The sequence below is a fragment of the Trichomycterus rosablanca genome, chromosome 4 (genome assembly GCF_030014385.1).
Source record: "Trichomycterus rosablanca isolate fTriRos1 chromosome 4, fTriRos1.hap1, whole genome shotgun sequence".
NCBI lineage: Eukaryota > Metazoa > Chordata > Actinopteri > Siluriformes > Trichomycteridae > Trichomycterus > Trichomycterus rosablanca.
The window spans coordinates 9,667,276-9,688,204 of NC_085991.1; the positions used below are offsets into that span (position 1 = coordinate 9,667,276).

A 20,929-nucleotide genomic window follows, 5' to 3' on the forward strand; every position below is an offset into this window, starting at 1 on the left:
TGGACTGAGAATAGTCCACCAACCAAAAACATACAGACAAAAGCGCCCCGTGGGCAGCGTCCTGTGACCGCTGATGAAGGTCTAGAAGATGACCAACTCAAACAGCAGCAATAGATGAGCGATCGTCTCTGACTTTACATCTACAAGGTGGACCAACTAGGTAGGACTGTCTAATAGAGTGGAAAGTGAGTGGACACTTTATTTATTTAAAAACTCCAGCAGCGCTGCTGGGTCTGATCCACTCATACCAGCACAACACACACTAACACACCACCACCATGTCATTGTCACTGCAGTGCTGAGAATGATCCACCACCTAAATAATATCTGCACTGTAGTGGTCCTGTGGGGGGCCTGACCATTGAAAAACAAAGTAAAAGCAAGCTAAAAAGTATGTAGAGAAACAGATGGACTACAGTCAGTAATTGTACAACTACAAAGTGCTTCTATATGGTTTATGTCTATAGGTCTTCTTTAAACACAAAAGTAGTTATGCTGAAATGATTTAAATAGAGTGATTAATATTTTACCGTTTTATTATTGACTTATTTCGGCTACAATTACTGACTTATTATTCATTAAGAATTTGAAGTTTTAAATAAATACAACTTGTAACTTTTTTATACTTTTAAAATTGACTTGTTACAGCTGCAGTTACTGGGATATTATTAATTAACTACTAGGAAACTGATATTTAATTTCTGAGTAAATATGATTTGTTGCGTTAATATTAGCATATCATTACCCACTTATTATTGATCTGTAATGTAAGGTGCTACTGAAATATACATATTTTATCTAAAGGAACTAATATATGTATCTTAGGTGTGTGTTTTTGTACAGTATAGAATGATTTCCTGTCACTGTGGGCCTCAGAGCACAGTAGTAGAGAGCAGAATCTGATACTGCAGCAGAGAAGATGTTCAGATCCACTCGGTTTTTATCTTCATTTATCTTTACAGAAAACCCAGAAACTGCAGCTTCTTTATTAAACTCACTAACCAGAATAATGAACTCTGGTCTGAATGTGGAGAACTGACGATACCACTGCAGGTCATTAGTTGTACCAGATCCTTTGTAATTGCAGGATAAAGTAACAGAGTCTCTCTCCAAGACAGTTTTAGTGGTTGAAACTGAATTAATTTCCTGTGCGCTGTTATAACCTGTGGACAGATAAAGAACAATGTTTATTTATATATAAATATATAAGTGTAAGAAAAAAACTGTGAAGAATCTAGCAGCAGATACATTGTAACTTCTATTTAAGGTTTGGATAAAGGTTCTAATGTGTTACGTGATGTTATTTCTCACCTAAAACAATGAAAAGAAGACACAGAAATCCAAACAATGCCATGACTGATCTGCAGAATAATGTAGCTCAACACCTGCCATCATATCTTATACATAATTAAACCATTTCCTCTCTTTAACTTCCTTTTCCAGCAGTACAGCCCTGTTACAGAGTTTAGTAACATGTAGATGAATTCTGCCATCATGTGCACACTTACACTCACTACATCTGTGTGGAACAAAACCTACCATCTATTTGTACTGTATAACTGATCATTTATGCAAATATTATATTTAATATGTTTATTTTTACAGAACTGCTGTCTTTTTATATTTGATGTGAACATTAACTTAAACTTTTGATTTATGTCTTATTATGTATTTAATGTATTTAATGTATTGCACTACTGACACATAACTGTTAGTACATTTGGTTAATAATGAGTGAAGTATTTATCATGGTAAGCAATAAGACAGAAGACACTTGCAAAAAGTGCACTGAATGACACGTCAAAAATCTGCACACAAGCATTTAGAAGATACAAAAGAAGGCTTACCATATAATCACAAGAGCACTGTACTTACTGTAAACTAAGTACAGGGTGAGTCAAAAGTCTCAGGACACTCTTTTATTTCAGAAACGAAAGGGAAAATGACATATCTGAATACCTCAGCAAGTAATGGGTGAGGGGGCCTATCTTTTAGGCTATGTCCGGAACATGGCTGCCATCTTGAAAGCCGCCATATTGGATCAAGGGCAAGTTTTTCCAATGGGAAGGTGGTCATATAGCATATCAAAAAAACATTTTCTCAGAAATCGATTGCCGCAAGATATCTCTTGTGTATGGTTCTCGGTACCTCAGATCCAACAATGCAGGTCTTGTCAAAGTGGAAAGAAGTGACTGATGCTGGCGTCAGCTGATGGCGAGCTCTTTAGTTTTCCATATGGTCTAGCGGTCAGGATTCCTGGTTTTCACCCAGGTGGCCCGGTTCGAATCCGGGTCACGGCATTGTCTTTTTGTATGCTGCGCTTCAAAGTTTTCCATTCTCTCCTTGGTCAAAAGAAAGAAATGAGGCCGGAGCTTTAGGGAAGTCACAAGCGCAGTCTCTCAGGGGCCGGTGGCGCAATGGATAACGTGGCTGACTACGGATCAGAAGAATCTAGGTTCGACTCCTGGCTGGCTCGTTTGCCTTGTGCCTTTTTTGTCTTTCTAACTCCTTGTGTATGGTACCTCAGATCCATCAATGCTGGTCTTGTCAAAGTGGAGAGAAGTGACTAATGCTGGCATCAGCCGTTCACCAGCTCTTCTGTTTCCCATATGGTCTAGTGGTCAGGATTCCTGGTTTTCACCCAGACGGCCCGGGTTCGACTCCCTGTTTGGGAATTCGTCTTTATGATAGGACTTGAGCAAAACTTTAACTATTAGTTCCTCTGCGCCATGTTGCTGTAGCTCAAGAGGCTTGTTCTGTTGGAACTATGACTGCAGTCTATCAGGGAGCAGTCGACGTAAGCTGGACGTGGCTGACCGCTGGAATGCCGTGATCGTATAGTGGTTAGTACTCTGCGTTGTAGCCGCAGCAACCCCGGTTTGAATCCGGGTCACGGCAGGGTCTTTTTGTATGCCGCGCTTCAAATTTTAATTATTTAATGAAATTATTCATAAACATGGCATAAATTTTCACTGCTATGCAGATGACACACAGCTGTATATATTAGCCAAACCAAATGATACTGACACAATCAGTAAGATAGAAGATTGTGTAAACGACATAAAAAACTGGATGTCATGTAATTTTCTTTTACTTAATTCAGATAAAACAGAGGTTTTACTTGTTGGCTCCAAAGCTGCAAGAGACAAGTTGTCTAACCTGGTGCTAAACCTAAACACTTTCTCTGTTACTCCCAGCCCAGAAGCAAATCCGGTTCACGGCAGGGTTCATTTGTATGCCATGCTTCAAAGTTTTCCATTCTCTCCTTGGTCAAAAGACAAAAATGAGGCCGGAGCTTCAGCAAAGTCACAAGCGCAGTCCCTCAGGGGCCAGTGGTGCAATGGATAACACGTCTGACTACGGATCAGAAGATTCTAGGTTCGACTCCTGGCTGGCTCTGTTACCTTGTGTGTTTTTTCTCTTTCTAACTCCTTGTGTATGGTTCTTGGTACCTCAGATCCAACAATGCAGGTCTTGTCAAAGTGGAAAGAAGTGACTTATGCTGGCGTCAGTGTTGTACCCATGGAAAGGGCAGAAAATAAATGAGAAGACTCAAACGTGATGTTTTCTCACTGCTGTAATGTGAGTTGTGAGGAAAACCTGCGAGAGCTCCCTCTAAGCTCTGTTTAGGCATTAACCTCGCCAGCTGAGGAAACTGACTAGAGCTCCCCATACTGTCTATTTAGGAAAAAACAATCTATTGCACATCAAAAAAAATTTATTATTCTCTTAAGGAATCAATTTTCTAACCATAAAAAAGGGATATTAATTAATTACTTTTCCCATAAAAAGGTTATGGTGAGGTGATGGACTGCTAATCCATTGTGCTCTGCACGTGTAGGTTTGAGTTCTATTCTCATCGAACACAATACCTTTTAAACTCTTAATGCATGCTCAATAATCCAGCTCCACAAATCCACAAAGTGGAGACCTTTAAACAACGTGTGGTTACTAATCTGTATGTTATTAACATTATATTAAAAGAACGGCTGTATAAGATGAACTGTTTCTATTTGGTGTTATAGTTGTGTTTTTTGTGAGTAGTGCCAATGTTTTGCACAGAGCTTGAAAGCAAGAGTTATGTTTCGTATCTCCTGACCACCAGGGCGGTGCCTAGTAGTGGATAATCCCACGCGTGCGCGCTTCAGACCGAGATATTTTATACCAAATTAGTCACACGTGACCCCTGCAGTGATGTCACTTACAGTATAATACACCTGTGACTCACGTAGTCTTCCTCTTTTCTCGTCTCGCCTTCAAGACCGTAGCTCAGCCCGGTGACACTTAGTGTCGGAGCTACGAATTTTATTCGTCCTCTACGGGCTGTGAGTAATCCAGCGGGATCTGGCAACCAAATCCACCTAGAGTGCGCTCGGTGTGAGAATGAGCCAGAGAAGCTGTGTTTGTTACTGGATTTTCTTCATTTCCCACCTGGAGATTACTCGGTGTGGAGTAAGCTGAACTGATACTGTACGTGGAACTCAGGTAAGTAACGCTTATGTACTACAGGAGTTAGTTCGTGCTAACCTAGAGTAACATTCGTTTTTTTATGTGGAATGCACTGCTCGAAAAGTTACAACTCCGAGCACTAGCAGCGCATTTCTCTTCACCTAAAGTTTATACTCGGTGTTAAGTGAAGCCAACACTCATTCGCTGTATCGAGTAGATTACTCGTAATAATTTAGTGCTTTCATCTAAGGTTCTGTACTCGGTGTTAAGTGACATTGCTTCTGAGTTATGGAAAAGATTGCTTTTACATTAGCAACACAGCCTTGTCATCTAGAGTTTCATACTCGGTGATAACTGGAAAGATTACCTGACGTTCAGTGTTTCACCTAGAGGTTCATACACGGTGATAACTGGAAAGATTACCTGGCTTCAGTGTTTCACCTAGAGTTTCATACTCGGTGATAACTGGAAAGATTACCTGGCGTTCAGTGTTTCACCTAGAGTTTCATACTCGGTGATAACTGGAAATATTACCTGGCTTCAGTGTTTCACCTAGAGTTTCATACTCGGTGATAACTGGAAAGATTACCTGGCGTTCAGTGTTTCACCTAGAGTTTCATACTCGGTGATAACTGGAAAGATTACCTGGCGTTCAGTGTTTCACCTAGAGTTTCATACTCGGTGTTTTGTGAGCTGACAGCTCATGATATTATAACGATAGCATTGCTCAGCGTGTGTACCGTGGTCACGCCGTTTTCACCTCGAGTTTGTACTCGGTGCAGTTTTTTACTCCTTTTTAGTACTACTCAGTACTAGGAGTGAAACAGCGATATCAACAACTCAGAACCGTCGTGTGTTGAACAGTTGTAACCAGTGCCTTGCTGCCTTGGAGACTTACGACGGCATGAGTTATGCCCTTCATGTCTTTGGTTGGATCACCTTCGTGAAGCCTTGGTGAACCGGTGTATTGATTGTGCGATTATTGCATTAGACCGCCGCCGAGAAAGGCTAGCGGGGCTAGAGATTGGGTGCGAGACTGCGTTACCGGCACCTCAGCGCGGCACGAGCAACACTGCAAAGCGGCCCTCGGAGGGACCAGGTCCTATGCAGAGGAAAAAGAGACGGTCCATGGCGCTGTCGGAATGCATGGGCTCGTTCTCCGATGAGTTGTCACAGTTGAAGTCGTTATTTATGTTTAGTGACAAACTAGATGCTATAGTATCCCGGAGCAAAGCATACCAACCAAAAGAAGATGATGCACTTTCTATAGCAGCATCAAATGCCGGATTCTTCAGGTCTTTTTCTACAGCCGGGTGGTTCCCCGCCAGCTGTTTCAGCACGGTCGAGGTCTCTCTCTGCTTCGCACTCGCGTAACTCCGAAGCCAGTGCTCCGACAGCCACCCCTGCGCACTCTGCTCAAGTGCACAGCGCCTTAAAGTTGGCCTTGGCCAAACTAGGACTTGATGCCCCAACTCCAACAGCCCCAAAAACTAGTAAGTTCTTTATGTGGGCTGTCACACCCGATAAATTCTCTATTCCTGCCGGAGAAGACCTTACTGCCGAATTCACAGCTGGGTTCCACACGTGTAACCAGCGTTCGTGGGCAAGTTCATGCTTCCACTCTCTCTCAGGAAGTTTGTTCCCTCCTGAGGAGAGGAGCAATAGAGGTGGCGGATCCTCATGTTCAACCAGAGGGCTTCTATTTATCATTTTGTTGTTCCAGAAAGGACGGAGGCTTCCGGCCAATTCTGGACCTCCGTCGGTCGAATTCTTACCCGCAGGCTCTTCCCTTTTGAATGCTCCAGCAGGCAGCTCTGGCACCCCTCATGGATTAAAAATCCTTCCTTATCTAGACGACTGGCTTGTGTGTGCCCCCCTCAAGAGCATGGGCACTTGTGGACACACAGTGGCCGCTGATTTGCATCCAAGCGCTTGGCTTAGCAATAAACTGGGAGTAGAGCATCCTCCTCCCTGTCCAGAAGATCCAGTTTATTTGCAGGCTGCTAGACTTGTCTATGCCAGCCTCGCTTCCCAGGACCCGCACACGAACAATCCTGTCTCGTGTGTGCCGCCTGAAACTCAGCATGGGAGTTCTGTTCTTAAGGCTACTGCATCTCCAGGGCCTCCTTACAGCGGCTGCACAGGTTGTTACATTGGGGAAACTCCACGAAACCTTTTCAGATATGGTTCACTTCTCTCAATCTGGATCCTGTATGCCACAGGCATATGTAGGTCCGTGAAGAGTGTCTGCCAGCTCTCAAACCATGGCGCTCTCCAAAAGTTTATCTTGTCAGGGGTGAACATGGGGCAAATACCCACACGCAGGGAAGTGGTGACGACAGATGCGTCAGCTTCCGGAACAGGTGGTTCAGGGCACTTGGTCTATGAGCCAAGCTCGAGAACACATCAATATCAAGAACTATGTGCCGTAAAACTTGCCTTGGAATTCTTTTTCCCAAAGTTTGCAGGGCAAGCATGTGTTGGTACACACAGACAACCTGAGCATGGTTTATCATATAAACCATTGCGGTGGCACCAGATCCTGAGCGCTCTTGTATCTGGCAAGGAGCTGTGGACACTAGTACATCCGGAGTTCCTCTCTCTGCAGGCTGTTCACCTGGCAGGGACGACCAATGGGACAGCGGACGCTCTCTCAAAGCAGTCTCTGAGCCCCAAGTAATTGTAGACTTCACCCGGATGTGGTTCACCTAATATGGAAGAAGCTTGGCCAGTCACGGATGGATCTGCTCGCTTCACCGGACACAACTCATTGTCCGCTATGGTTCTCGGAACACCAGCGGGACAGCCCACTCGGTCAGGATGCATTACCCCACAACTGGCCGAGAGATTTGCTGTTTGCATTCCCTCTGCTCCCTTTCCTGCCAGCACTGCTGGGCAGGGTTCAGGAGGAGGGCCACAAGGTTCTTCTGGTAGCGCCTTGATGGTCAAGACAACCATGGTTTTCCCTGGTTACTGTCTTACTTCGGGTACTCCGTGGAGGCTCCCCCTAAGAAAAGACCTCCTCTCACAACTGAAGGGTCAAGTGTGGCATCCACGACCAGAATTTTTCTAGCTTTGGCTGTTGCCATTAGGGCTGACAATGAACTCTCCTCATGTCTTCCAGGAGGGCGAAACACTATCCTAAATGCCAGAGCAGCATCTACTCGAGCTTTGTATGGTGGTAGATGGCAGTCATTGTGAACTGGTGCACGGAACAGTTGGTTGATCTTCCTTCCTGTTCTGTGGAAACAATACTTTCCTTCTTTCAAGTGTTGCTGGACTCTAGGAGGTTTTCACCCACTCTGAGGCTCTACGTGGCCGCTCTATCGAGCCAAGTGACCTTGAATAATAGTTCATCTCTGGGCTCACACAAGCTTGTTGTGGCCTTCTTAAAAGGTGCGAGGAGGCTTAGACCCCCCCGTGTGATTCGTCCGCCACCATGGAACCTCCCCTTGGTGCTGTAACATGTTTGCAGTGCTCAGTTGAGCCTCTAGACCAGGTTGGTCTCAAGTGGTTGTCCCTTAAATCAGCATTTTGCTGGCTATTGTTATGGCGAAGCATGTTTGCGAGTTGCATGCGCTTTCGGTTAGCCCAGAGTGTCTCAGGTGGGGCCTGGATGGGGCATCTTGAGACCTTGAGACAAAACCCGGCTCTTCTTCCGAAAGTTCTCGGGACAGAATTTATTAACCAGTCTATTAGTCTGGTGGTATATAACGATCAGTCTGACCCCAGGCATCAGCTCTTGGGCCCTGTCAGAGTGTTGAGATGCTATGTATCTGCTATTGCGTCTGTGCAAAAGGCAGATCAGCTCTTGTTTGTTTCTCGGACGCTAAGCGTGGTCATCGCTTTTCTAAGCAGCGAGTCTCTCGCTGGCTGACGGTGGTCATTGGAATGGCCTACACGGCATACAACTGTCCTTTACCCGCATTGTCATCTGGTCACTCTGTCAGAAGAGTTTCCACATCTTGGACCGCTTTAAGAGGGGTCCCCATTGCGGAGGTTTGTGTGTTTATCTTTGCCATGTACGTTTTTCATGCTTTTACAACGTGAATGTTGCAGCCTGGTCTAGCTTTGCACTGGCTGTCCTGTCCCTTACCATGAGTGGAAGTTGAAGCACTCCTCGTGACGGCGTGGGCATAAATCATCCACTACTAGGCACCGCCCTGGCGGTCAGGAGATACGAAACATAATGCTAGTTACGAATGTAACTGTGGTTATGTGAGTAGTGGATGACCGCCAGGGTTCCTGGTCACTCGGAGTGTGCGAGACGTTCCAGGTTCCTGAGGAAGACTGCGTGAGTCACAGGTGTATTATACAGTAAGTGACATCACTGCAGGGGTCACGTGTGACTAATTTGGTATAAAATATCTCGGTCTGAAGTGCGCACGCATGGGATTATCCACTACTAGGCACCGCCCTGGCGGTCATCCACTACTCACATAACCACAGTTACATTCGTAACTACCGTTTCAGGGGTTTTGTTCAATGTTAAAAAATCTGGTTTTCAACAAGGATGGGATTCCAACCCACACGTGCAGAGCACAATGGATTAGCAGTCCATCACCTTAACCACTCGGCCACCTCGTCTTGCTTTACCTGCTTGTTTCTGCTCTGATTGGTCTGATTGATCAATGTAGCTTTTGTAGATTTGTAAAAGACTGAAGAGCAGAAAGCTAATTTTATTTTAGTTCTTTTTAAAACTGACTGTTAACAAATAATGCACTAATGCAGTGTGCGTGCACATTCTGGTAAACACCCAGATATTTCTTAAAAGGCAATGTAGCTGTTCAAGCCGTCTGGGTTGATCAATCAGACCAATTGGCCCAGAAACACATTTTTCTAGGCAGGTTGAGACGAGGTGGCTGAGTGGTTAAGGTGTTGGACTGCTAATCTGTTGTGCTCTGCATGCGTGGTTTTGGAAACCAGACCTTTAAACATTGATCAAAACCCCTGAAATTCTTGCTTTCAGCTCTGATAATTAAACTCCACCTTTACAACATATTGGTACTACTCACATAAAATACAACTGTAACACCAGAGAGAAACAGCACATCTTATACAGGCATTTTTTTTAGTGCAATTGTGTTTTTGGCTTACTTCATGGAGGTAGAGCATGTTCTGAGGTGGTTAAGGCGATTGGACTGCTAATCCATTGTGCTCTGCACGTATGGGTTTGAATCCCATCCTCATTGAAAACCAAGCCATTAAACATTGAACAATACCCCTGAAACTCTTGCTTTCAGCAAATGGTGTTGTGTCACTACCATATCATTTACACTTCTCTGACAGCATTAATGCAGGAAAGTACATTGAGATTTTAGAGCAACATATGCTGCCTTTAAGAGGAAATCTTTTGCAGGGACGTCCATGCAGCCTGTCTGTAGTCCTAACCTTTCCCCAATATCAAACGTGCAGATAATGAACATCCTGTGCTGTTGTACACCTTCAGAAGTGTCTGCAGGAAGAATGAGACAAAATCATTTAAGGACCACTGAGCTAAAACACTGATTGCTTATTAGATAAACAGACTTTGGATATAAGAAGCAGCAAGTGATACAATGTAAACATGACAATAGCTCCCTCCTCTGATAACAGGTTTTTGTACAGTATAGCTGTATTTCCTGTCACTGTGGGCTCCATGGCGCAGTAGTACAGTGCAGAATCAGATACTGCAGCAGAGACGATCTCCAGATCTATTTTTGTTTTGGTTTTGTAGCGTTTCATTGAGATTCTTGGGTCAGACGTTCGAGCCGTTTTAACATCTTCACTATCTTCAACAATCAGCTGCAAAAATTCTGGGTTTGATCCAAGTTTTTGTTGATACCAGTAAAGACTACGAACCGATCCATCATATGTACAGGACAGTGTGATGCTGCTTCCTTCAGTTGAAGATGAGCTGATTTGATCTGGTCTAATGCTCTCAGCAGCTTCTAATATAAAACATTATAACAATTTATAACATTTAGTTGATACTATATTAAACACATATTTCTAAATATAAAATGTATGCTTCTAATAGTAGAAAATGAATACAAACATATTTAAATATGATGCCTATTGTATATCACTTACCATTATCATCAACAATAATGAAAATGAAGAAGAGGAGTAACATCATTGTGCTGAGTATCAGATTCAGATCTGGCATCCAGAGTCGAAAGTGTCCACATCTGGCTCCCCACCCCCAATCCAGTTACATTTATGTCAACTCATGTCAACCTTTATCTGATATTGTGAAAATAGACTAACAAACCATTGTATATAAATAAAAACTAAACCTTTATGTACAGTGTATCACAAAAGTGAGTACACCCCTCACATTTCTGCAAATATTTCATTATATCTTTTCATGGGACAACACTATAGACATGAAACTTGGATATAACTTAGAGTAGTCAGTGTACAACTTGTATAGCAGTGTAGATTTACTGTCTTCTGAAAATAACTCAACACACAGCCATTAATGTCTAAATAGCTGGCAACATAAGTGAGTACACCCCACAGTGAACATGTCCAAATTGTGCCCAAATGTGTCAATATTTTGTGTGACCACCATTATTATCACTGCCTTAACCCTCCTGGGCATGGAATTCACCAGAGCTGCACAGGTTGCTACTGGAATCCTCTTCCACTCCTCCATGATGACATCACGGAGCTGGTGGATGTTAGACACCTTGAACTCCTCCACCTTCCACTTGAGGATGCGCCACAGGTGCTCAATTGGGTTTAGTCCATCACCTTTACCTTCAGCTTCCTCAGCAATGCAGTTGTCATCTTGGAGGTTGTGTTTGGGGTCGTTATCCTGTTGGAAAACTGCCATGAGGCCCAGTTTTCGAAGGGAGGGGATCATGCTCTGTTTCAGAATGTCACAGTACATGTTGGAATTCATGTTTCCCTCAATGAACTGCAGCTCCCCAGTGCCAGCAACACTCATGCAGCCCAAGACCATGATGCTACCACCACCATGCTTGACTGTAGGCAAGATACAGTTGTCTTGGTACTTCTCACCAGGGCACCGCCACACATGCTGGACACCATCTGAGCCAAACAAGTTTATCTTGGTCTCGTCAGACCACAGGGCATTCCAGTAATCCATGTTCTTGGACTGCTTGTCTTCAGCAAACTGTTTGTGGGTTTTCTTGTGCGTCAGCTTCCTTCTGGGATGACGACCATGCAGACCGAGTTGATGCAGTGTGCGGCGTATGGTCTGAGCACTGACAGGCTGACCTCCCACGTCTTCAACCTCTGCAGCAATGCTGGCAGCACTCATGTGTCTATTTTTTAAAGCCAACCTCTGGATATGACGCCGAACACGTGGACTTAACTTCTTTGGTCGACCCTGGCGAAGCCTGTTCCGAGTGGAACCTGTCCTGGAAAACCGCTGTATGACCTTGGCCACCATGCTGTAGCTCAGTTTCAGGGTGTTAGCAATCTTCTTATAGCCCAGGCCATCTTTGTGGAGAGCAACAATTCTATTTCTCACATCCTCAGAGAGTTCTTTGCCATGAGGTGCCATGTTGAATATCCAGTGGCCAGTATGAGAGAATTGTACCCAAAACACCAAATTTAACAGCCCTGCTCCCCATTTACACCTGGGACCTTGACACATGACACCAGGGAGGGACAACGACACATTTGGGCACAATTTGGACATGTTCACTGTGGGGTGTACTCACTTATGTTGCCAGCTATTTAGACATTAATGGCTGTGTGTTGAGTTATTTTCAGAAGACAGTAAATCTACACTGCTATACAAGTTGTACACTGACTACTCTAAGTTATATCCAAGTTTCATGTCTATAGTGTTGTCCCATGAAAAGATATAATGAAATATTTGCAGAAATGTGAGGGGTGTACTCACTTTTGTGATACACTGTATATATATATATACAGTATATATCAGTGGCGATTTCTCTAAGACTGTAAGGGAAGATCAGCTTCCCCTAAAATGTCAAAAATTAAATGGTAAAATATGTAAAGTTGTACATTTCATTGACTACAAATGTGCTAGAACACGTTCATCTCGAAGACGAGTTCGTTCAGAATCAGCTACTTATTACAGATCGACTGACTCGATTTTGTTAACTTAACTCATAGATTCCCGGAGCGTCAATGCATTTGCCCGTAGAAGCTGAGCGTCTATTCACTTCTATGGGACTACATGAAAGGGTTTTTTTCATTGCTTCGAAACTCGCCGGTCATTGGATAAATGCCACGATTTTGCCCCGCCCCCGGACGCTGAGCGTCTCTGGGGGTGAATAAAGCTGTGGGTGGGTCTGGACGCTGAGCTTCTGCAAGATGATTGGAGGATCAGTCGAAAGGCTGAATTCCGTTTTGATTGACAGCTAGTTTGAGATCTACACTTCAGTCACTTCTCAAACTCAAACTCAAAGAAGCTTTATTGGCATGACAAATAAGGACATTCATATTGCCAAAGCAATACACTTAATCATTAGTTACTTAATCACTGGGAGCTTCAGTCCCATCGCGGATTTTGCAAGTGAAGTCGAAAGACAAACTGCAACCCATTTCAGGCCATTTTCTTCAAAAGGAACGGAAATAAATTGACAACTTTTATGATGTAAGCCAACAATGAGCTTCCCCTCTTTGACCAGCAGCCACCAGTGTATATATATATATACAGTGGGGAAAATAAGTATTTGATCCCCTGCTGATTTTGTAAGTTTACCCCCTTACAAAGACTTGAACAGTCTATAATTTTTATGGAAGGTTTATTTTAACAGAGAGAGACAGAATATCAACAAAAAATCCAGAAAAAAAAACATTAAATAAAAGTTATAAATTAATTTGTATTTAATTAAGGGAAATAAGTATTTGATCCCCTACCAACCAGCAAGAATTCTGACCCCCACAGACCAGTTATGTGCACAAAAGGCACACAAATTAGTCCTGTCCCTGTATAAAAGACACCTGTAACAGAATCAGTTTCTTCCATTCAAATCACTCGACCACCATGGGCAAGACCAAAGAGCTATCAAAGGACGTCAGGGACAAGATTGTAGACCTGCACAAGGCTGGAATGGGCTACAAGACCATCAGCAAGAAGCTTGGTAAGAAAGAGACCACTGTTGGTGCGATCATTCGAAAATGGAAGAAATACAAGATCACAGTCAATCACCCTTGCTCTGGAGCTCCATGCAAGATCTCACCTCGTGGGGTAAGAATGATTCTGAGAAAGGTGAGGTCAGCCCAGAATTACACGGGAGGAGCTTGTCAATGATCTCAAGTGTGTGTGTTCAGCTGTTTTATCTGCCAAAGGTATCTACTTTAATGAATCAAACTTTTCTAATACATTTTGGTTTATAAATTAATTCCATGATTTATTTTTTTAACTTCAGTTGTTTTTTTGTTCTATGCACACTAAAAAACAGAGGTACGATATAAGTACTGTCTTGTACTCAGAGGTACACTTTTCACAGATGTACCCTTAAAGGTATAATATTGTACTTTTTAGGGTCACATGTGAACCTTTTGGTTTTCTGATAAGGTACAAAGTCTTTCATTACAGTAAAAGGTACAGATTTGTACCTTTTAACCACCAACTAAAGGTACTTTCAGGATAGACTGCAGCAATAGCACAGAATTAAGACACTGCAGCAAATTATCCCACAAGATATATTTAACGATTGTATAGGTTTGAAGTCATGTTTATTAATATTTTGTATTTTATAATATTTATATAATTAGCAGTATATAAATTAATTAGGAAGATGTGTTATATATACTTATTTCTCTGTACTTTAAGCTCTATTTATCCCACTGTTCTTCTTTGATCAGGTCAGCCACAGGACCACCACAGCTATTATTTGGGTGGCAGATCATTGTCAGTAATAATGAACTTATTACCATCCCATGACCTTTGCTGTGTCAGTGCATACACAAGGGTCAGGGCCCAGTTGCACAAAACACCTTAAATTAAGATTTTCCTTAAGGCTTATTTTTAAACTTACTTAAAATGAAATCAGAAAACAACATTAAGTTTTCTCTTTAAGGTTTCTTTAGGCTTTAAAATAAGCCCCCCCTGTGTTGCCAGATTGGGTGGTTTTTGACCAAACAATAATAAATACATTAAAAACCTAATACGTTGTACATGTTTAATACGTAAGCTTATTGTAACACACAAAGACAGAATTGTTCATATAACGTGTGTAGTCACATTAGTGTGCTCCCATGTTCTAAGACGTGGTTGAGGAAAATTGAAAAACTGAGCAAAATAGGTGAGTAAACGCGGTAAATACTGATGTGAGTTAGGAAGGAATGTATAGGAAGGTGCTTTATAGCTGTCTTGCTACTTTGAGTGCTGGAGTAGCTAACGTTAGTTAAATATGTGCAATGTGTAAACATTGTGCAGCGATGAAAAGAATCATTTGACTGAATCGGTTCTGTTTTAATGTCCGGTTCACCGAATTCATTTTGTTGTGGAATCACTGTTACCGATTCGAATTTTTGTGAACTCAAAAGAATCGAATCAAAGAAAGCTTAGCGATGGTTCAGCAGAACTTTGATTTAGCACAATATTTTAATTTACTTGCATGTGGTGTTACTTGTCTTGCTGTAATGTCCACTTAAGTGTAAGTTAACCTAATTTAAGCTGCAAGAGTAAACCAAAAAAATTGATGTATTTTAAACCTTCTGTGACTGGTCTCATTTAAACCTGTTTTATCAGAAAAGTAGTGTTATCATGCCAGTATTCAGAGGCAGGATTTAAAAATTGTTTGAAAATTGCTGAACTATAGCGCTTTATTTTAGCGTATTTGCTTGCTTCGTGTTTACTCAGTGTTTTATTGGTTTAAAAAATATTTAAGGTCTAAAATTAAACACACAAGCCGTACTCGATGAACAGTCGAATTTTTGGAACCAGCCCTTGTACTGTAAAATGTTTTGAGTTGCAAAAGTACTATAGTTTTGTACATCACTGTACATTCTAAACTGCATTGAAAATGGTATTATGTGTATGTTTAAATAGCAAAACTACCTGCCAGTTGTAAAGTTATTTAGCTTTTGACTTTTACCTACAAGAGTAACGTAATGCCAATCTTTTTTCACCCATTTTAGACAACAATGTGGATGGAGAGACTGTGGACCGTGAACTTACAGAAGCCATGATTGCCTATCTTTTTGACAAGTCTTTCAAAAAACAATTACAATTTAGAGACTTTGTGTGTCAGTACAAGGAGATAACTCTTAATTTGAAAGAAGTCACAACAGAAGAAGTACACCTGATTCAGAATGAATGGTAAGCATCTTTATTAATTGATACTATTTTTCAAAAATGTACTGTATTAACCATCTGTTTGCAGTGCCTTATTTTTTTTACTTCCTTATCAAGTTAAATGTGATTAAACCAGCCTCTGTTCTTCCAGTTGGCACCAGTTGTTTTCAATCCAATGTCAATGACTGCCTGCCATCATATCCATTTCACGTTTTCCAAAAGATGTCCACAGCCGCCTGGATGCCAAAGAGCATTGTGAAAAGGTTCCAAGAGATCGGAACAAAATTATTAGAACGCTCTATGAAATGATTGCACAGTACACAATGTAAGTTACTTGTCCACTAGTCTTGAGACAGCTTTTCCCTTGATTTAAAATATTACGTTCTAATCTTGTGAGATCTTGTTACACTCCTAGAAAGGTGTATAATAAATGAGTAATCCACAGCATTTTTACTGGTAACTTGTGTTTTTGTTAAAGAAATCATTGTTGGAGAGGATGCTGCATCTGTTGAGGCCCACGTTAAGGTAATGCCTGACCAGTATAGGAAGACACAACCTGATTTGTTGACCGTGAAGAACCGCATGAAGAAGACCTTTGCATGGTGGCATCGAGAAATAGCAGAACTAATGGCTATTGAAAACATCTTGACCAAATACCCCTTTTTAAGAACAATTTAAGTGGTAAGTGAAATAACATTAACATAACATAATCGTATGCTGTTGGTTTGCAAATGATGGATTGACATGCTAGATTTTATATTTTAGCATTTTGCTATATGATGCATCCCTTTGTCTAATGGGCATTTCCGATTCTAGTTTTTTATTCTTAAGTTTGTCTATTGATACATTTTGTTGCAATATTCAAAAGAAGCTTGTGTTATCAACAAAATATTTGTATATTTTCTGCTTTTATCTTAGTTGTGTGATGAGGTTGATTTAATCCATCCTTTGACAGTGAACATATGTCGGTGCTTCAGTGAAGGATTTACAGCTGTACTCCCTAATTTGTTGAACTAGTCAAGAGGACGTTACCGTTGAAAAAAACTATACATGGAAGTGAGAGAGGAAGCCCTGACTGAGGACCTCCCAGGTTGTGTTTTTGACCCAAATCCTAGTTGCTTCTGTGCTTTTGAATTTAAGTTGTTTATGTGGGATTGTTATTAAAGCACATTTTTCTTCATGATGTAGGCATTGACTTTAGGGGTGGACTTGTTCTTTTACCATCCATCTTCAGGGAGAACATTGACCACCTCATTACTTTTAGAGAGGTAAGAAACTGGTGCCACAAAAACTGACATAGCCACACTTGATAGAAAGTCTGGATGGCCTCTTATTGCATGTTACCTGATCTAATTAGTTGTCATGCATTTAATCCATGCCCACCAATGCGCACACTGACTTAATTTTTTAGTAGGCTGAATAGTCTCCATAAGTGGGTGCCATTAGCTTTCAGGTGATTTGGATGCAGTATTAAGACTCCATGTTAGCTGACTCCTATAAATGCATGTGTTTTGCAGTTTGTTGCTACAGGCATCACATTATGGGTGTGTTCGAAAAGCTAGTGTGCTGTCTACATAGACAGCATTTTACGTCATCCTGTGCACGTTCCCGAGAAGGAGGCTGTTCGAAATCCTAGATGCCTAGATCCTCATTTCTGAGGTATCTTCATATTTCAATGTTATTTTGGCTCAAGAACGAGTGAGCATCCGACGCTGCCTTAGTGATCAAGGCAATCCCAGAATTCATTGCGGGTCGGGCACTCGTCTCTTACAGAAAAATAAACATGGCTGACGGGGCGGAGAAATTATTTTTATTTTCGAACGTAAATAAAATATTACTGATTTTTAACTTGTATAAAGTTGTACCGAGTGTTTTTATTTGCACGTTCGGGCTTGTCAGGAAATTTAACCGTTATCGGTACATGAAGGAAGATGTTATATTGACGTTAGCGTGCTGTGCTACATCCATTGGTTTTAATGGCAAGATGCTAAACGCGAAATGCTAAACTCGATGGAATCGCTGTCTAAGTAGTGCGTTCGAATAACCTGCCTTATAAGTCATTGACTTATTAGAATCCTCTCTACTAAGGCAGCTGCCTGTGTAGACAGCAAGGCAGGTCCCTAGGTTTTCGAACACACCCTATGACTTTTTAGTAATATCAGAAATGTTCACTCAGAATAACAGTAGCTGTGGAGATGACCACAGGCAGAAAAAATGGTTCTTTGCATTAGTAGTGCACTGTCTTTGTTTCTCTATAGGGTGAAACTACAACACCATATCCAACAATTCAGCTGAAAGACCAGGACTGGAAAACCACCATTTGTAGACGGTCAGAGTGTGGTGAAGGTTGATGGAGTTGAGGTTTGCTCTTGTGCTCCAATAGGTGAGGCCTTTATCCCAACTGTCTGTATGCATTTTGCCTTCAACATTGCATACCCTGCACACCTGAAAAGCACAATGATGTTTCTCCAAAGGTGCATTCTAAATGTTAAGGAGGATGGAGAAAAGCCAATGCCAGTAACTGTGACTCGAGTGATCAACCTTCTGTACTGAACCAGCACAAAATGTCCACATAGAACGTTTACCCGTACAAAGTCCAGGAACGGAACTGGATCATCAAGCTCTTGATACATATTCAGTTGATGGTGATCTTTTTGTGTCAATGAAGTATTCGGTCTAATCACATAGGAACACAGCATTGTCAATGTTTTTAGTAAAACCTTTTTTCATTCATAGAAAAACTGTTGCCATAATATCAACTTTTGTATGTGATGCCATATGTGAAGCTGTTCTAGATGTCAGGTTTTTTTATTGCAGAGGAGGGTGCAGGTTTGGTGGTTGAAATTTGTTTTTTTTTCTGTGTACACTTTAATTCTACCATGTTTGGATGAAATACACTTTTAAAATTGCGATAATGACATTTTACTATTTTACTTTTAATTTGTTCTGTATGCTGTTGACACATTTTAATCAAATGGTTAAAATAACAGTGAAGGTGGGCAGGTCTTTGTTTATGAAAGTGAGATTTAAAACAATCTGTTAATATGAATTTGTCTTTGTAATGGTCTCGAATTGTTTATTTGCCACTAAATAAACAGCCTTGACAGACATTGAAAAAGTGGGTATGTTTTTGGTACAATTTAGTCACTAAGGTCCAAAATGACTTGTCGCTGGGGTGGTACCTCTAAAAGAACATGTTGGTACCTTTGGAAAAGGGTACACATTTGTACCATAGTTTAAAGGTACATTTTAGCCTCTTGGGGTACCTAATAGTACCTTGAGGGGTACCAAAAACATGGGTACAAAATAGGACCAGCATTGAATGGTACTGTATTGTACTTAAAGAGGGTACAGCCCCAGCGACAAGCCTTTGTACTCTTAAGTACAAATTCAGACTTCATTTTCTTAGTGTGTGTCTTCATTTCAGAGTACAATAAGACATTAAACTGCATAAATTTCAATTAAAAACTGGAAAAATTGGGGTGTTCTAAAACTTTTGACCGGTAGTGTGTGTGTGTGTGTGTATGTGTATATATGTGTATATATATATATATATATATATATATATATCAGTATATATAAGTAGCCTAGTAGTTGTATCAACATCTGCATGTAATCAATAACTGATTGTCAAATCAAATGTTTATTTATTTATTAGGATTTCAACATCATGTTTTACACTTGGTTACATTCATGACAGAAACGGTAGTTACTCATTACACAAGGTTATATCGAACACAGTCATGGACAATTTAGTATCTCCAATTCACCTCACTTACACGTCTTTGGACTGTGGAAGGAAACCGGAGCACCCGGAGGAAACCCACGCACACACGGGGAGAACATGCAAACTCCACACAGAGAGGACCCGGACCGCCCCACCTTATCAAAATAAGAGAAAATAAAAAAAATTGTGATCCATTGGGAAGTAAGAACAGAAATGAGTCTGTCCCTTCCAGATTAAATGCTGTATTTTCGCTGTACACGTTTCTTTTTTGGAGAGCGCTATTTGTTCCTTATTTTTCTCTCCCTTTCTGTCTCACTCGTCTTATTCTCAACTTTCTCCGGCACAGTCATGTGTATCTCTTCCTTCTTTTTCTCTACATTTGCCGTCTTTCGTTTTCTCTCTACCATCTTTTTATGTGTAACTTGCCTCTAACTCTCTCATCTGTCTGCACTGTAGAGTCGCTGTGTTTACCAGCTGGAATGCACAGACTTGATTGGCTGAGTGGTGTCACGTGGGAACTCGCATGCAATTGGTCTGTGCGTGTCCTCATCCACTAAACAACTACCGTAAAGACTACAAAAGCTGCGCCGGTTAAAATAGAAGCGCTCCATCAGGTTTTAAATCATAACTTTCTGTTTTGGCTGTAGGTCAGGGTCCGTATGGGACAGCTTCTGGGTTCGGACCCGGACCGCGGTCCGCCTGTTAGTGACCTCTGGTCTAGTGGCATGATTCTTGCTTTGGGTGCGAGAGGTCCCGGGTTCAAATCCCTGATGAGCCCTTGTTTAGTTGAATGCTTCGTTGAACTATACAAAAACCTTATCAAGTGTCCCGTTAAAATCTAATGATCAAACAAAAATGACACATGCTGATGTAACAGTGTTAAAAGATGCTCATGTTTATGTGTATAGTTTGTGAAATTCCTGCAAATGAGTTCAGCATCATCTTTTGGTCATATGCCACCAGCACCTTTTTCTATTAAGCTAATTGAATGCTGGGAGATCCGCAGCAGATAGTGAGCACTGCTGTGGGTAAGGTCATCTAAGCAAAGCTCCCGGAATACTCTTAAATATTTACTTTTATTAAGCTAGTAACTGTTCAGCTCTGCTATATTTTGTTCATTAACAATATGTAGATTAACATTCATGAGCTGGTTATGAATACAGGCTATTTTACACTCTTTTTAATCAAAGTTTGTAAATCACACGTGCTCAGTTACTGATTAGCCTGTTCTGTTTAGGCTGGCAAGCTGACCATTCCATGTAGACGTTATGTGGTTGCTGAACTCGTTGCAAGTGAGTTTGTTTATTTTGTCATAAACAATTTATTATTTATTTTGTCATTGTTAAGTTTACGTTGTAAAAAATGTTTTGGCTTTGCCGCCATTATAGTATTTTGTGTCCGCCACAAGACGGCAGTGTTCTCTTTATTTTACTATACTTTTTGTCATGGAAAAATACAAAAAAATGATGGTGTGGTAACAATATTCATGTGTAATAAGAAATATAGAGGTCTGCATTTAT

At 41.3% G+C, this 20,929-nt stretch overlaps 4 non-coding genes across 4 annotated transcripts; 3 read left to right on the forward strand and 1 right to left on the reverse strand.

Annotated features, from left to right (window-relative positions):
* The first annotated feature begins 2,603 nt into the window (after positions 1-2,603).
* Positions 2,604-2,675, forward strand: trnae-uuc (transfer RNA glutamic acid (anticodon UUC)). Its single transcript has one exon. It is a non-coding gene; the product is annotated as a tRNA-Glu (tRNA).
* Positions 2,676-2,826: 151 nt separating this feature from the next.
* trnay-gua (transfer RNA tyrosine (anticodon GUA)) lies at positions 2,827-2,898 on the forward strand. The gene has a single exon. It is a non-coding gene; the product is annotated as a tRNA-Tyr (tRNA).
* Positions 2,899-3,326: 428 nt separating this feature from the next.
* trnar-acg (transfer RNA arginine (anticodon ACG)) lies at positions 3,327-3,399 on the forward strand. Its single transcript has one exon. It is a non-coding gene; the product is annotated as a tRNA-Arg (tRNA).
* Positions 3,400-8,954: 5,555 nt separating this feature from the next.
* On the reverse strand, positions 8,955-9,036 carry trnas-gcu (transfer RNA serine (anticodon GCU)). The gene has a single exon. It is a non-coding gene; the product is annotated as a tRNA-Ser (tRNA).
* Between the last annotated feature and the right edge of the window lie 11,893 nt (positions 9,037-20,929).